Raw genomic sequence first — 15,317 nt, 5'->3', positions numbered from 1 at the left:
TTTTCTTCCAAATTTAAAGTTTTATTTACTGATAATATTAATAAAACTTTCCTACTGGACCGAATAGACCACAATCAGTTCATCACACAGCTCACCACAAACATACAGAAAAAATCTCGGAAATAAAAATAATACAAACGGCAACAATTTGACAAAATAAAGAACAGATTAATCATCCCATCCCATGGACGCCAGGAATCAGTCGAAGAGGAAGAAGAATCCAACGGTCATTTCGGAAATCCAAGATGGCTGCACCTTACTGCCATCACCAACATCTCCACTACCTGCCAAACCAACATATACCTTTTCATATTCAGAAAAAAAGGCCAAAAAGAACGGGAAAAAAAAAAAAGAAGGAAAATGGAAGCTCGATCACCTGAATTTAATTACTTGGTGATGGCGTAGACGGCGTATATGATTCCAGGGATGTACCCAAACAGCGTCAGCAACAAGCAGATCCAGAACTCCACCTTTTTTTTCCCAAATAAAAAGATAGAAGTTAAAAAAATCAGTTTTAGGTTATTGATACTAATATCTTTTCATTGAAAAAATCGATTTGGAGCAGAAGGTCCAACTGTAGATATAGGACAAGGCAAGGGAAATCTAAGAGACAAAAATAATGAAAAAACTTTGGAGCAAATCTTTTCCCATGTTTAGAAGAAGAGGTTATGATCTCTTTTTCCCATGTTTGTTAAAAGAAATAATGAACAAAGAAGGATGGATATATAGAAGTAGGAGGGTGTTACCTTGCAGCCAAACTTAAGGAAAACTCCGAGGGGTGGAAGGATGATGGCGAGAAGGATATCGATGCAGTTAGCCGTCCCTTCCGTCGGCATCTTCCTTTCAACTTTTCTTCCTTACTTCCTTCTAATAGAAATGCTAAGATTGTAGAGAAGGCGAAGAGCAAGTGTTTACAGAGAGAGAAGGAGAAGAGTCGGGTGTAGGTCGGGTGACCCTTTCTGTTTTTATAGGGGGATAGCACGTGTCTTGCACATGAGAAGGGGGGTGTGGCGCGGGAGGACCTTCTCCGCGTTTCCATCGGGAGGAAGCCAGAACCATCGATCCTGGTTCAGAGTTCCCCAGGGACGGCTCGGAGTGCGCGTAGGCTTGCCACCTTTGCCGTTGGATTCCGACGCCCTTACAACTCTCGGTATTTGTTTAAGGTAAAAGGTTTCTTTCGATTAGTTAATTGATTATTATAACCAAGATTTTAAATGGACGGAGGCATCATGATTCCGTTTATCCCCTCTGGACAGCGGTCTGCATCATGCATTCAGATAAATATATATTTTTTTAATATTTTTAATTTTTTTTTTTTTTTTTTTCTTCATCCTTTCTTCTTTTATTTTTTTCTTCTTTTTTTAACTTTTTTTTCTTTATTTTTTTTTTCTTTTTTTTTCTTCCCTCTTTCTTTCTATTTTTTTCTTGTTTCTATTCACATTCTTTTTACTTTTTTTGATTTTTTTTTCTTATCTTTTTTTTCTTTTTTTTCTTTCTTCTTTCTCCTTCCCTTCCATATAGATGGCAATATCATCAGTCCCATTGAAAATTAAAACTTTGATCACAAAGAAATTATTCATTATCAACTCATTATATTCAAAATGACCAACAAAATGCCTATCTTGATAGACCAACCATATGATCGGTGGGGTAAAAGAAATGCAATATAAGCAAGATGCTTTTGTAAAATTTGTGACTACTAATGTATCCACGTACCATGCACCCTACTTAGATGTCCATTGCCAAAAGAATTTTTCTTCTTTCACTTTGAACTTTGAAGTCTTATAATAGATTATTATGTGGTCCTTACTAAGCCCTATAAATCCAGTCATCTAAAAAGTCTTTAGATAACTAATATATTACATATGCAGGATATGACTTTTTTTCATTTTTTTCAAATGTTCTTGAATTGTAAGTTGAAATTTTCACCGTTAATACAAACTCATTAATATCAGCCCATGTGGTACATAGGGCGCACATATTTTCTCCTCTTTTCAACTATTCTTAAAATATAATAAAATAATTTAACAAATTATTATCAATAAAATGCTTCCATGGCTAAACATATTAAGCAATGAAATGTAATGATAGCTGAGTAGAAACTCTTATCATTGATATAGGCTCCCACAATACGAATGAAAAACTTTGCTTAATAGCTTTTAAGCAAAAACTCTTGCCAGTAACAACAGCATCAATAATACTTTATCAAAAAAAAATCAGCACCAATAATAATATTTGTGAAGTATAAGTTTTGTCCTTTTTTTTTTTTCCAACTATTTTTGAAATGACACTTTATTGTAAATTAGAGAAGTTGCAACACACTTTTACCAATAAATATTAAAAACAACTGCTTTAAGATACTTTGGCAGCATTTATATAAAAATGCTGGCCTAGTATATTGGTTTATATAATTTTCCAGCAGTTAGATCAAACTACGGAGGAAAGTTTGTATCTCACCAATGATTTTGCTAATTTATTGGTGAAAATCTATTTTAATACAAGGGATTCTAATACAAAGGAAATTTCTATCACAATTTTTTTTTATGATTATGTTTTCAATGTTGGATTTTTTCGTCACAAAATCGATCACAAAAACTATTGGTGATGGATTTTTAGGCTTCAATGATAAAAAAAATTCAATACTAAAGTCCTATTTTATTGTAGTGTTGGCAAAAGAACTCTCATCATAGTTTATTTTAGTAGAGTTTTCTATTACTTTTTAACTTGTTCATAATTAACTCAAAATAGCCTGATAGCCTGATCAATGAATATCTTGAGAGAAGCAATGCTATTTTTTCTTTATTTTCATTTTAAGTTAAAATATATTGGATATGTTCTATTATTGCAGATGGATTGTTAGTTCGAAGGGTGGGATTTTTAGTAACGTGGGTTCGCTGTATTGTCAATATGAATATTATCGTGAGTTGTCAAGGATATTATCATGAGTTGTCAAGATCTTGACTATTATACTCACATGACTATAGAAATTTAAGGATTAGAATATCATACCCATTACCATGTGAATATTATTATGAGTTGTCAAGATCATAACTATTATAGTCACATCACTATAAGGATTCTAGAGTCAAACTTTTTATATTTTCTTGATTGTAATTATTAGATACATTTATATAGCTATCATATACGTTTGGATATAATTGTAAAGCTACCATATTAGCCTTTTCCACTTTAGTGTATTTATAGATCTGTATTCATGAAGATAATAATGAGAAATACAGTATAATCTTTTCCATTCATTTTCATTCACATGGTATCAGGGCCATAAGATTCCATAGTCCCTTCCTATGTGATTTTTGCAGTTTTAGTGTGGTGAAAGTTTCCTCAGAGACTATGGTTTGAATAATTTTCCGCCATCCTCGAGGTTTTGTTTGCTGGCATCATCACCCTTGCTATCAGTCGTCTCCACGTGCCACACGCATCACTACTCTAGTAGCCTTTTGTATATATTTCTACTATAGTGTCATCTGTGTGTGTTTCCCAATTCATCTTTCTTTTCAGATTCTTGCTTGTTTTATTTTTCATCCCATGGCTCAAACTTTGGCTCACCTTTTGGTGCAAAATGACATCTTTCAGGCTATTCAAGTCATTCTTGATGGCAATAATTATCTCCATTGGAAGAGCATGCGTAATTTTTTGTGTGAATGCAAAATTTGGAAATATGTTAATAGTGATCTTGAAATGCCTGAAAAAGATAAGGATGAGGATGATAAGACCTTTCACATCCAACTTGAGGATTGAGAAAGAATCAATTTCAAAATTATCACATATTTTGCCAATACTTCTATCCCAACTATTAATATGCAATGTGGTAATTTTAATACTGCAAAAGAGGTTTGGGACTTTTTGGCAAAATAACATATTTTCTCTGATTTTGCTTTGACAATATCAACTTATGAGTGATTTGCTGTGTATGAGACAGGAACCAGAACAATCCATTACAGAGTTTCATGCTTATATGTCTTTTATCTGGGACCAGTTGGCCTTACTTGAGCCGAAATTATCCTATTCTAAAGATATCATCCTATTCAACAAGTATCATGATTCTATTCGGCTCGTTGATCAATTTTTCATGGCACTCAAAGATGACTTTGAGCTTGTTAGGGTATCTATCTTACATGGATCTCCTTTATCATCTATTGATGCCACACTTGTAGAGTTGAAATCCGAAGAAATATGTCTTCATACTATGCATTTCTAGAAGCAAGATAGTATTCTAGTCATGATCTCCTCAGCACAAAATAGAAAATCAGACAACTTGATTAAACCAAATCATCAGGACACTCGATGTGCAAACAAATTTAACCATTTTTATGCTTACTATCATACTCCAAGGCATACTATTGACTTTTATAGGAAGCTTAATAAATTTAACTCCTCTCAATGCACTGCTACAGTTGTTAATTTTTTGAAAGATTCTGTACCTACTTCAACTCTATCTATCGAGAATAAATCTGAGCATACTTCGCTTCTCTCACCATGTCTGATCTTGAGGCACTCATTTCATAGGTTCTATCTCATAATAAAACTCAGTCATCTTCTGCCCTCTCAGCAATCTCAGATAACACTTCTTGGTTTATTGATTCAGTCTGTTTTAATCATATGACCTCTAATTCTACATAGTTTTCTATTATGCTTCTATTTCTAATGGACCTACTATTCGTATTGCAAATGGTTCAACCATGGCTGCCACTAGTTTAGGATCCATTTTCTACCATGTTTCCAAGCTTGCCTTAAACTTGCTTTTTGTTGGACAACTTTGTGAACGTAGGTTTGACTTATATTTTTCTTTTCATGGTTGTACAATATTGGATCCACAAATGAGACAGATCATTAGGAAAGACTATAAAGTTGGATGGATGTTTGAATTCTTATCACTTCATATGCCAAGCCATTCCTTCTCTGCAGCATCTACTAGCTCATCCATACTGTTAAAATTGTAGCACTCTCATCTAGGTCATACATCTTTATCTCGTTTAGAATACTTAGTTTCTAGTGGTCAATTAGGGTCTATTATTTTTGAAAATTTTGGTTATATTGGATGTCAAGTTGGAAAACAGTATACATTGCTTTTTAATAAAAGTGAATCCATTTCATTAGCACCTTTTGACTTGGTTCACTCTGACATATGGGGACCAACCCCTATTCTTACTATGGGTGGCTCTCGTTACTTTGTAATTGTTATTGATGACTTTTTTCATTATACTTGGATCTATTGAATGAAACATAGATCCGAGCTTCATGATATTTATTAAGAATTTACAAAAATGATTCACACCCAATTTTCTCAAATCATCAAAATTTTTCGATCTGATAATGCACAAGAATATAAGTTGGAATCTATGCTTGCCTTTCTTAGAAGTGAAGGAACTTGCTCAAATTTTTCATGTGTTGGAACCTCCTAACAAAATGGTTGTACTGAGCATAAACTTAGATATATTCTGTCACGCCCCCGATCCGAGATTGTGAATCGAGGGTCATGGCAACCGCCGCATACTTATAGAATACTTTTCCCATAAGCATGCAAGGCATCTCATCATGATATCTTCACAAATAGTTAAATAAATTTTTCTTCATTCAATAATCAAACCTTGGTTCAAATAACAAATCAAAATTAAGTGTTCAAGAGAAAGTAACTGTCTGACAAAGTCAATACTAAAAACAAAACTAAAGGTCTTAAATCAATTCTGAGAAAATCCTAAATCAATGAGTTAACTCCATCTCTAATCGCTCTCCCAACCGAAATCCCGCATTATGCTAATTTTCTGAATCTGTAAGAAAAACATAAAACTTATCATGAGCTAAATAGCCCAGTAAGCAGTGTATACCTTTAACTGAATAATCAGGCAAATAATACTATGCATAACAAATCAATATGTAATTTTATGAAATCATATTCATACTGTCAATCATATATAAAAGTCAATTCATCATAATTTTCAATTATACTTTTCTTCTTAAATTTATCAATTTCTTAAATTCTTCTTACCAACCATGACTATGACCACATTATCCCTGTGGCAGGGTCATAATATCGCGTATCTGCTTGCGGTGGGCTACGAATCATCTGGCAGCCAAGTCCTTTGGAACCGCTGGTCTAACTGGCGGTTTTGTCGCTGGTCTATCTGGCGACATGTCGCTGGTCTCACTGGTGACATAAACCTCAGGACAGTCAATTGCCAACGTATATGTCCCCATTGGCGGGGTCCTCAACACAGTCAGGTTGTCAATTTCATATTGTCTTCCAATTCATATATTATTTTCAAGAATAATAAAATTAATTAATATTCGAGTAAAATCAATTATAACATCCTTTGAGATCATATATCATCATAATAATTGCTCAGTAAATAACATCATTCAATAAATAATTTTTTATAATTAACTTTCATCATAAATAATTCCAACAATTATTTTAATGAATAATTTCAATCACAAGCATGCATAAATTTATTTAATTCATAATTTACCAGATAAATTCAGTAAAAGTAAACACTACTTACCTCAAAAGAAAGTCCAAACTAGAAATTCTAGGGATCTCGAAAATCCTTCTCAGAACCTGATACGTCAAATATCATATTTTAAATCAAATTTTCATCAAATTAAAAATAACTAAATTATTAAAATCTAATATCTCCACTAGGATCAATTCGTCGACAGCATCCCAGTTTTCAAATTAATCCATAGACATCCTAATTTTATTTTTATTTTTTTTATTGCTAATTTTTTTTTTTAAATTAATTCCATAAATCCTAAAATCTAGAGAGAGAGAGAGTTTCTCTCTCTCCGCCCCTTCTCTTTCTTTTTTTTTCTTTTTCTTCTTTTTCTTTTCCTTTTCTTCTTTTTTTTCTTCTTTTTCTTTTCCTTTTCTTCTTTTTCTTCTTTTTCTTTTCCTTTTCTTCTTTTTTTTTTCTTCTTCTTCTTCTTCCCGTGCCGGAACAGAGGACTCTTGGTCCTCAAGCTTTGAACGGTTGTTCGGGCCGCGGCTGCCACAGCGGAGGCCGGCGGCTAACAGGGCCGCTCCTCCGGTCACGGAGGAAACATGGCCGGCGGTCAATTTTGATCGTCGGCGTCGGAAATTCATGAAAATGGGGTCCAAAACAGAGTCTTTTCCCGACCAAAAATCGACGACGCTCGTCGTCGGCCACCGCGCACAAGCGCACGGGGGAAAGAGGAAGGAAGGGAGGAAGAAGGGAAGCTTATCTTAACCTCCGGTGACTTCGTCGGAGAGAAAACACGACGAGAAACCCCACTGTGCCCGCTGCTCTTCTTCGGGAAAATCGGAGAAAAAGAGAGAGGGAGGAGGCCGATCTTCGATCTCAAGGGGGAGGGGTCTACTTATAGAGGACCCTAAGACTCTGAGGGATCCTAGGAGTCTCGATTTTCTTGGGTTTCGCTGGAGAAGGAGACTCCCATCGGGAGTCTTCTTCCCGGTTTTGAATTCCTCTGTTTTTTTTTTTTTTTTTTGGGCTTTTGCAGGCTGTAATGGGTTTGGGCTATAACATTCTTCACCCCTAAAAAGAAATTTCGTCCTCAAAATTTTTCATACCTGTAGTCTCGAAGAGCTGGGGATATTTTTGCTTCATTTCTTCCTCTAGCTCCCAAGTAGCTTCTCTTTCTGAATGCCGACTCTACTGTACCTTGACATAAGGAATGTTGCGACGTCTTAGCACCTGTTCTTTACGGTCTACAATCCGTATCGGATATTCTTCATATGTTAGATCCTTCCTGGCTTGTACTGGTTCAAGTTCCACAATGTGACTTGGATCTGGTAAATATTTCTTTAACATAGAAACATGAAAAACATTATGTACTCCTGCAAATGAAGGGGGTAAGGCAAGTCGATAAGCCACCTCACCAATTCTTTCCAAAATCTCAAACGGACCCACATATCTAGGATTCAATTTACCACGAATGCCAAATCTTGAGATTCTTTTTGAAGGAGATACTTTGAGAAACACATGGTCACCGACTTGAAATTCTAATTTCCGTCTCCTGTTATCTGCATAACTTTTCTGTCTGCTTTGTGCTGTCCGAAGTCGATCTTTAATTAATTGAATCTTCTCAACTGCTTGTTGAACAAGTTCGGGACCCAATATTCTTCGCTCACCAACATCATCCCAGTGAATCGGTGATCGACATCTTCTACCATATAAAGCTTCGTAAGGTGCCATACCAATGCTAGCCTGATAACTGTTATTGTAAGCGAACTCAATCAAAGGTAGATGCTCATCCCATGAACTTTTCATATCCAAAATACAGGTTCTCAACATATCTTCTAAGATCTGAATAGTTCTCTCTGACTGACCATCAGTCTGTGGATGAAAAGCTGTACTGAAGTTCAATTTTGTTCCTAATGCCTTGTGTAAACTCTTCTAGAACTGTGATACAAATCTGGTGTCTCGATCCGATACGATGGTCACTGAAATTCCATGTAGTCTTATAATTTCTTTCATATATAACTTTGCTAGTCTTTCCAAGGTAAATCCAACTCTAATTAGAAGAAAGTGTACAGACTTTGTCAATCGGTCCACAATCACCCAGGCTGCATCATTTTTACTGAGAGTCTTTGGTAGTCCAGTTACAAAATTCATAGTGATATGTTTCCATTTCCAAACTGGAATATCAAGAGGTTGAAGTAATCCCGCAGGTCTCTGATGTTCAGCTTTAACTTGTTGACACACCAAACATTGAGCCACGAATTGAGCGATCTCTCTCTTCATATTATTCCACCAGTATATTTCTTTTAAGTCTCTATACATCTTGGTACCTCCCGGATGAACTGTATAACCAGACTGATGTGCTTCCTGAAGTATTTCATGCTTGAGTGCTGAAACATTGGGTACGCAAATCCTGTTTTCGAACCTTAACGAACCGTCTTCATGTATCTTGAATTCAGATTGAACACCAGCTTCCATTGAATTTCTTATTTTTATTAGTTGTGGATCATTATTCTGGGCAACTGAAATTCTTTCAATGAGTGTTGGCTGAACCCTCATATTGGCTAACCGTACTGTTGAGTCATATTTTTTGGATGTCTAATTCTAATTTTTTTATATCCTTTAACAATTGACTTTGGTGTGTGATTAAAACCGCCAAATTTCTCACAGATTTTCTACTAAGGGCATCAGCAACAACATTAGCTTTTCCCGGATGATAATGGATTGTTAAATCATAATCCTTTAATAGTTCTAACCACCTTCTCTGTCTCATGTTTAATTTTTTTTATGTAAAAATATACTTCAAACTCTTATGATCTGTAAACACTTCACACTGCACACCGTATAAGTGATGTCTCTAAATTTTTAGGGCAAAAATCACTGCAGCTAATTCCAAATCATGTGTCGGATAATTTTGTTCATATGGTTTCAATTGTCTTGAGGCATAGGCTACTACCTTACCATGTTGCATCAATACACATCCGAGTCCCTTTTTAGATGCATCACTATATATTGTGAAACCTTCATCTCCTGTTGGTATAGTAAGGATAGGGGCTGACACTAATCGTTGTTTTAATTCTTGAAAACTCTGTTCACAATCTTCAGACCACTCGAATTTAACCCCTTTTTGAGTAAGACGGGTCAAAGGTGCAGCTATGCGAGAAAATCCTTCTACAAATCGTCTGTAATATCCTGTCATTCTCAGAAAACTTCGAATCTCAGAAATATTTGTAGGTCTATTCCACTGCATCACAGCTTCCACTTTTGCTGGATCCACAGAAATTCCATCCTTAGATACGATGTGTCCTAAAAAGGCTATTTTGTCCAACCAAAATTCACACTTCTTAAATTTGGCATAAAGTTTTTCTTTCCTCAATATTTGTAGTACACACCGTAAATGCTCTTCATGCTCTAATTTACTTCTTGAATATATCAAGATATCGTCAATAAATATGACAACAAATTTATCAAGATAAGATCTGAATATTCGGTTCATTAAATCCATAAAGGCTGCTGGAGCATTGGTTAACCCAAAAGGCATCACTAAAAATTCATAATGTCCATAACGAGTTCTAAATACCGTCTTTGGTATGTCCTCTATTTTAATTTTTAACTGATGATACCCTGAACGAAGATCAATTTTAGAAAAGACTTGTGCACCTTGCAGCTGATCAAACAAATCATCAATTCAAGGTAGAGGATACTTATTTCTGATAGTATTTTTATTTAACTCTCTATAGTCGATACAAAGTCTCATACTACCATCTTTCTTCTTCACAAATAAGACTGGAGCTCCCCAAGGAGATACACTAGGTCTTATAAAATCTTTATCCAATAAATCTTGTAATTGATCTTTTAACTCCTTTAATTCCATAGGGGCCATTCTGTAAGGAGCTTTAGAAATCGGATTGATATTAGGTGCCAACTCAATAGTAAATTCAAGTTCTCTATCTGGGGGTAGTCCGACTAAATCATCAATGAATACATCCAAAAATTTATTTACGATAGGAATATCCTGTAACTTCAAGTCATCATGTTCTTTATTCTTTATTGATACTAGATAACCTCTACATCCCTTTCTTATCATCTGTCTAGCTTGTTCAGGTGAAATAATACGTGGAGGGGTGGTTCCTGTACTTCCATCAAAACTAAAAGTTAATTCTTCCGGTATGTAAAAATTCACTCTCTTTCCATGACAATCCACAGAGACATGATATGTAGCCAGCCAATCCATTCCTAGAATGACATCGAAATCATGCATATCCAGGACCACCAAATCTGTCGGTAATTCTCTTTCTCCTATCTTGATACTACATGACTTGCACACACTTTCGGTACTCAAAATACCACCAACTGGTGTCTCAACATATAATTTGGTTTTCATGGGTTCACAACCTATATCATGCTGTCTAATAAAAGTAGTGGATATAAAGGAGTGTGTAGCACCAGAATCAAACAAAACTGAAGCATGAATACCAGATACAGGAATGGTACCTGTCACCACAGTATTGGAGGCCTGAGCATCGTTGTGTGAGTGCATAGATTCTTCCTTGAGTTTTCGGTCTTTGACCTCCGTCCCTTGCTTGTGTTGATCTATTTTCGTCCATCTGCGGGCAATCTACAATCTTGTGTCCTTTCTGGCCATATCTAAAATACGAACCAGTATTCTATGGGCAATTAGAAGTCTCATGCTCTCTTCGGCCACATCTCGAACATTTAGCTGCCTCATTCTCACGATTCTTATCAGTTGCTGGCTTCTTTGCTGGAACCTTATTGTTCTGGTTTCGTCTTTGAGTTCCACTAAACCTATTTCTCTTCTTCTGATTTCGTTCACACTCCGCATGAGCTTCATTAGCTTCTCTCTCAATTATTAAAGCTTTGTTCACAACTGAGGCATAGGTAGTTAGCTCATAGGGTACAACCTATCTCCTGATTTCTTTCTTCAGTCCCATTTCAAATTTGTGTACTCTGTCTTGCTCAATCTCAACTAATCTTGGAACAAATTTGGCTAACTCCGTAAATTTGGCTTCATATTCTGCAACGGATCTGTTACCCTGTCTCAGGTGAATGAACTCCTATTTTTTCTGTATTCTGACACTTCGGGGGAAATACTTGTCAAAGAATTCATCTCGAAATCTCTTCCAAGTGAGTGGTATCCCATCGTGCTCATATTTTTGTTCCAGTATACGCCACCAGTTGTATGCCTCGCCTTGTAGCAGATATGCTGTATAGTGGATCTTCTCTTCATCGTGGCATTCTTGCACGGCGAAGACTTTCTCCATTTCCATAATCCAGTTATTTGCTTCCAGTGGTTCGATGGTCCCTTTGAAGGCTGGAGAAGCTAGCTTCTTAAATTCGACGATATTGTTTCTCTGCATCGGATGTTCTCCATGTCCAGGTATCGATGGAAATTGCTGACGTGGCTGTGCATGTTGTTGTTGAAGTAACTGTTGCTGTGTTTGAACTACTCCGATCAGAGTTTGCATTAGTTGAGTCATGTTCGGCTCCTGTACGGTCGGAGTATTTTCGGTAGGATCATGGATTCCCTCCTGCTGAGTTGTGCCGCTGTTTAATTGGGGAGTATTATCGCCAAGTGGATTTGATGTCCCTCCTACCGCTCCTTGAGTATTCCTTGCTCGTCGTGGAGGCATATTGACCTATGATAGATTTGAGATAATAACTTATCCTTAATAAGGTTATAAACTTTACTTGAGACAGGTCAGCTCATAATCATCATAACTAACCTTTCAATTTCCTAATGTCTACCCATCACTCGCTCACTCTTATTCTACATGTCTCTATCTATCTACTTATGCTCTGATACCATATTAATTGTCACGCCCCCGATCCGAGATTGTGAATCGAGGGTCATGGCAACCGTCGCATACTTATAGAATACTTTTTCCATAAGCATGCAAGGCATCTCATCATGATATCTTCACAAATAGTTAAATAAAATTTTCTTCATTCAATAATCAAACCTTGGTTCAAATAACAAATCAAAACTAAGTGTTCAAGAGAAAGTAACTGTCTGACAAAGTCAATACTAAAAAGAAAACTAAAGGTCTTGAATCAATTCTGAGAAAATTCTAAATCAATGAGTTAACTCCATCTCTAATCGCTCTCCCAACCGAAATCTCGTATCATGCTAATTTTCTGGATCTGTAAGAAAAACATAAAACTTATCATGAGCTAAATAGCCCAGTAAGTAGTGTATACCTTTAACTGAATAATCAGGCAAATAATACTATGCATAACAAATCAATATGTAATTTCATGAAATCATATTCATACTGTCAATCATATATAAAAGTCAATTCATCATAATTTTCAATTATACTTTTCTTCTTAAATTCATCAATTTCTTAAATTTCTCAGGCTTTGAACGGCCGTTCGGGCCGCGGCTGCCACAGCGGAGGCCGGCGGCTGACGGGGCCGCTCCTCCGGTCATGGAGGAAACATGGCCGGCGGTCAATTTTGATCGCCGGCGTCGGAAATTCACGAAAATGGAGCCCAAAATAGAGTCTTTTCCCGATCAAAAATCGACGACGCTCGTCGCCGGCCACCGCGCACAAGCGCACGGGGGAAAGAGGAAGGAAGGGAGGAAGAAGGGAAGCTTACCTTGACCTCCGGTGACTTCGTCGGAGAGAAAATACGGTGAGAAACCCAACTGTGCCCGCTGCTCTTCTTCGGAAAAATCGGAGAAAAAGAGAGAGGGAGGAGGCCGATCTTCGGTCTCAAGGGGGAGGGGTCTACTTATAGAGGACCCTAGGACTCCGAGGGGTCCTAGGAGTCCCGATTTTCTTGGGTTTCGCCGGAGAAGGAGACTCCCATCGGGAGTCTTCTTCCCGGTTTTGAATTCCTCTGTTTTTTTTTTTTTTTTTCGTTTTGGGCTTTTGCGGGCTGTAATGGGTTTGGGCTATAACATATTCTCAATACTATTAAAGCTTTACTTATTTCTACTTCAAATCTAGAACAATTTTTGGGGGAGACTATTTTGACCACAGTCTATACTATAATCTAACCTTTTTCACTGACTCTACTATTGATCTTTTTCCAAATATTTTGTAGGTGATGAAGAGGTATCTCCTCCTTCCACTATCTCGATTGACCCCATCGTACCTGAACAGTCAGTGGATCATGTTGATACTCCTGAGTCACAAGTCATGCCTCGTCGTTCCACCTGAGTAAGATCTCTACCTTTACATCTTAATGATTACCATTGTTATTTTGCATTAGCTACTTTATATGAGCCTCGATCATATCGTGAGGCTTTCTCTGATCCTCTTTGGCAGAAAACTATAACTGAGGAGCTTGTGCTCTCACTAAAACTTATACATGGGACCTAGTTGAGTTGTCTCCTAATAAATATATGGTGGGATGCAAATGGGTATGCAAGATCAAAACTTAGTCAGATGGTACAGTTGAGCATTACAAAGCACATCTAGTGGCAAAAGAATTTATCAGAAATATGAAATCAATTATGAAGAGACCTTTGCTCTTCTCGTCGGACTAACATCATTAGTTCATTCTTTGTTAGTTGTCACTTCTATTAGAAAATGGTCTCTCTTTCATATGGATGTAAAAAATACTTTTCTCAATGGTGATTTAAAAGAAAAAATTTACATGCAACCTCCTCTTGAGTATCCTCATCCTCTTAACACTGTTTGTCGACTGCGTCAAGTATTATATGGCCTTAAACATGCTTCTCATACTTGGTTTACAAAGTTTAGCTCCACCATTGCTCAATTTGACTTTACTACTAGTGCTCATGATTTGACACTTTTTACTCGCAAGACTTCTATAGGACTCATTTTACTTCAACTTTGTGTGGATGATGTGATCATTACTGAAGATGATATTTGAGGTATACATGATGATTTGAAGCATTCTCTTGGTCAACAATTTGAGATGAAAGATTTAGGTTCTCTTAGTTATTTTCTGGGTATTGAAATCTCAACATCTGATGATAGACTTTATCTCTCACAAGTCAAATATTCTTCTGATCTTCTTGCTTAAGCAAGGTTGATCGATAACAAAATAGTTGATACTCCCATTGTGACTAATGCCAAACTTCTTGCTATGGATGGAGAGCTACTAACTGATCCTACTCTATATCGATAGTTAGTTGGTAGCTTGGTTTATCTCACTGTTACTAGATCAGATATTGCTTATGCAGTACATCTAGTAAGTCAGTTTTTATCTACACTCTGCTCCATACATTATGCAATGGTAATCTATATCCTATAGTACATAAAAAGAATAATATTTTATGGCTTATATTTCTCATCTCAGATAGCTCTTGAACTACATACTTTTCTGATGATGATTGGATAGATGATCGAACTGATCGTTGGTCAACAACTGAATATTGTTTCTTGCTTGGAGATTTATTTATTTTTTGGAGATGGAAGAAGCAAACAAGAGTTGTTCGATCAGGTACTGAAGTTGAATATCATGTACTTGCAGATACCACTATTGATATGGTTGTACCACTATTGATATGGTTGTATTGGTTGTTAGAAGACATGGATGTTTTATGCAATACTCCTACTCCATTATACTGTGATAATTGAAATACAATCCAAATAGCTCATATTGATATTTTTCACGAATGAACTAAGTATATTGAGATTGACTGTCACTTTGTATGCCATCATTTACTTCATGAAACTTTACATCTTCACTCTATTTCTTTTGCAGATCAACTTATCGATATTTTCATCAAAACTCATCCTTTAGACCATTTTTATCTTTTATTATCCAAACTCAAGCTTGCTTCCAGTCACCCATCTTGAGTTTGAGGAGTAATGTGAATATTATCGTGAGTTGTCTAAAATATTATCATGAGTTGTGATC

At 36.2% G+C, this 15,317-nt stretch overlaps 1 long non-coding RNA gene across 1 annotated transcript; it reads right to left on the bottom strand.

Moving 5' to 3' along the window:
* LOC105036190 (hydrophobic protein LTI6B) lies at positions 1–955 on the bottom strand. Its single transcript, XR_830458.4, has 3 exons — positions 747–955; positions 377–470; positions 1–284 (listed from the first exon to the last, which is right to left on the bottom strand). It is a non-coding gene; the product is annotated as a hydrophobic protein LTI6B (long non-coding RNA).
* Between the last annotated feature and the right edge of the window lie 14,362 nt (positions 956–15,317).

The sequence above is a fragment of the Elaeis guineensis genome, chromosome 14 (assembly GCF_000442705.2).
Source record: "Elaeis guineensis isolate ETL-2024a chromosome 14, EG11, whole genome shotgun sequence".
In the NCBI taxonomy this organism is placed as follows: domain Eukaryota; kingdom Viridiplantae; phylum Streptophyta; class Magnoliopsida; order Arecales; family Arecaceae; genus Elaeis; species Elaeis guineensis.
Note: the sequence above shows the minus strand (reverse complement) of the source record. Positions and strands in the feature narration are given on the sequence as shown.